The sequence below is a fragment of the Oryctolagus cuniculus genome, chromosome 2 (genome assembly GCF_964237555.1).
Source record: "Oryctolagus cuniculus chromosome 2, mOryCun1.1, whole genome shotgun sequence".
Taxonomy (NCBI): Eukaryota; Metazoa; Chordata; class Mammalia; order Lagomorpha; family Leporidae; genus Oryctolagus; species Oryctolagus cuniculus.
Genome location: NC_091433.1, coordinates 162,991,473 through 162,994,523, shown reverse-complemented (window position 1 = coordinate 162,994,523; position 3,051 = coordinate 162,991,473). Strand labels below are relative to the sequence as shown.

The window sequence follows — 3,051 nt, the reverse complement described above, 5'->3', positions numbered from 1 at the left end:
CTAAATTTGGGAAAAGGAAGTGGGCACTGGATCCCCTACTTTCTTATGGGACCCACTTGACTAAGTTGCCCTAAGGAAGCATGCCTTTTGTTCTGCTCCTCCAGGCTGCCAATTTACAGGGCTGCTTGCCTCCCTCTGTGCCCAGGGCAAGCCTGTGATTGTTTCAGCCTGTCCTGTACCTGGGTTGGGGGAAGGCATTCTAATTCTGAGGTTCTGTCCCTTTACCGAAATTGTGGAGTGTTTAGATTTGAATCCATGCTTTTGTTTTGTTCCTTCTATTTGTCCCATCAATCATTTGTTTCTTTTTCTTTTCTTCATTGCCTTCTTTTGGATTTAATTATGATTTCCCCTTTTAAAAAATCTAGTTTGGAAATTATGCATTTTATTTTATTCTTTTTGTGATTGCTTTCAAAATTGAAAAATCTACTTACAATTATAGAAACTATTCACTAATACTTAATGATGCTGTAACTAATTAGAATTTACACTCTTTCAACATAAATAAAAGTACACCCTTTTTCCAGATAACACAAAGAAACTTAGAGGAGTTTGACTTCACTTACTACTCCTCTAAATTACATGCTATGATTGTCAGGAATTTTGTACTAAATATTTTAAATGCTATAAAATATATTTTTAAATTTATACAGCCAATATCTTTCATCTTTACTCATACATTTATCATCATACTTGTCTTATATTCTTGTCACGTTTGAAGCTTCCAAGGTTTTATTTTGCATAAAGTATATTCTTTAAAATTTCCTTTAGTATCAGTCTCCTGATATTATTTTTAAGTCTAAATTGTTAGTATTTTCTCTTCATTTTTGGAGTATATTTTTCACTGGCTATAGAATACCGATAGTATTCATATTGAACACAGTGTGCAGTTCTTCCATTGTTATTGTGAAGACAGCTGGGATTCTAACTTTGGATCTTTGGAAGGTCATTTTGATCTGGCTGCTTTGACAATTTCCTCTTAGTCTTTATTTTCTGTCTTTAGATATGTGGCTAGGCGTAGAATTTTTTTGGGGGGTGTGTTTCTTGAAATGTATTGAACTCTGTGGTATTGTCTTTTATCAATGTTTAAATATTCTCACCTTTTTCTTTTAATTTTGACTGGGCACAGCATATTTTGTTGATAGTATATGACAAGGTAGGGCTCCCTAGTCCCCTCCCCTTATTCAGGGAGTGTGGGATAGAAACTGAGACGGGGAGATTCTTAGTGTGTTGAAGGACTAAATGAAGGCAGGGGCTCTCTAGCAGCAGAGGGCCTCTCTCTTCCTTTGGTGTTCTTGCTGCAGCAGGTGGTCCAGGGGGGTTCTGACTTGTTGGAGGCCATGTGGACTTTAAGGTTCACCACTCTCTTGCTGTAGCCAGATTCATTGTCATCCAGAAAATGAGTTTAATAAAGTAATCATTGAGGGTATGTTAGCTCCAGCATAGAAGGTATAGGAGTCAGTGATAATGTTTAAATTTTAGAAGCTAACCTGGTCCTCAGTGTAGCCCAGGATTCCCTTTATAGAATCTGCTTCACGGCCGGCGCCGCGGCTCAATAGGCTAATCCTCCACCTAGCGGCGCCGGCACACCGGGTTCTAGTCCTGGTCGGGGCGCCGCATTCTGTCCCGGTTGCCCCTCTTCCAGGCCAGCTCTCTGCTGTGGCCAGGGAAGGCAGTGGAGGATGGCCCAAGTACTTGGGCCCTGCACCCCATGGGAGACCAGGAGAAGGACCTGGCTCCTGCCTTCGGATCAGCACGGTATGCCGGCCGCAGCGCGCCAGCCGTGGCGGCCATTGAAGGGTGAACCAACGGCAAAGGAAGACCTTTCTCTCTGTCTCTCTCTCTCTCACTATCCACTCTGCCTGTCAAAAAAAAAAAAAAAAAAAAAAAAAAAAAAAAAAAAAAAGAATCTGCTTCAATACCTTCTTGATGTCATCATATCATCATATTCAGTAGATTTCTCCAGACAGATCAGATCCATAACTGGTACATTGAGGGAGGGCACACAGAAGGCCACCCCAGTGATTTTCTCATTCATCTAGGGGATGACCTTATCCACAACATTGGGTTGTAGATGCAGGGATGGTGTTCTGAACAGCCCCACAGCCATCACCCTATAGTTTTCCAGAGGGGTTATTTACAGTCTTCTGGGTGGCAATGATGATGTGGATTTGAGGTCATGAGTCCCTCCATGATGCCAAAGTTGTCATGGATGATCTTGGCCAGGGGGGCTAAGACGTTGGTAGTGCAGGAGGCACTGCTGATGCTTTCGAGGGAGTTGTCATACTTCTTATGATTCACACACTTCACAAATATGGGGATATAAGCAGAGGAGGCAGAGTTGATGACTCACTCTTCAAGTGAGCTCCAATCCTCACTAACAATCCTGTTAGTGAGGAAAACATGGGACTCTACAGCATAGTCATTATCAGCTGACATTGGTGAATTCTTGCTACTAGAAGATGGAGATAGGTTTCTCATTAATGACAAACTTCACATTCTTAGACTTGACTCTGTCATTGAACTTTCCCTGGAGGAATCATACTGGAACATGTAGACCATGCAATTGAGGTCTTTGATGATGACAGCATCCACAGTGCTAGAGTTAAAAGCATGCACAGTGACCAGCCAGTCAGTATGGCCAAATCCATTTACTCTGACCTTCACCATTGGGTCTCAAAGATGTGGCTGCCACTGCATGAGAAGATGTGGTGTTCTGTCAAAGCTGGAGGAGCAGAGAGCTCATCTTCTTTCCTTTATAGATATTGCCTCTGATCCAGCCTCATCTCTTCTTTTGGGTCTCTAATGGAACAATTATTATAAGTTCTCAAGCTATAATTTAGCTTTCTTTCCTGAATTTTCTGTGCTATATTTTAGTTTCTTTTGACTTGTTTTTCATCTAATTTTCTTTAATATATTATTCAAATAATTTATTGAGTTCTTAGTTTTACATATGTTTTAAACTCTCATCTTTTGCTTGCTGTTCTTTTAGTCTTTATTATTTTTTATAATTTTCATTTTCCTGCATCAAATTTCAATCTTAGCTTTTATTTC

At 40.5% G+C, this 3,051-nt stretch overlaps 1 pseudogene; it reads right to left on the bottom strand.

Moving 5' to 3' along the window:
* Positions 1-1,219: 1,219 nt before the first annotated feature.
* Positions 1,220-2,667, bottom strand: LOC127489881 (glyceraldehyde-3-phosphate dehydrogenase-like; annotated as a pseudogene).
* Positions 2,668-3,051: the final 384 nt, after the last annotated feature.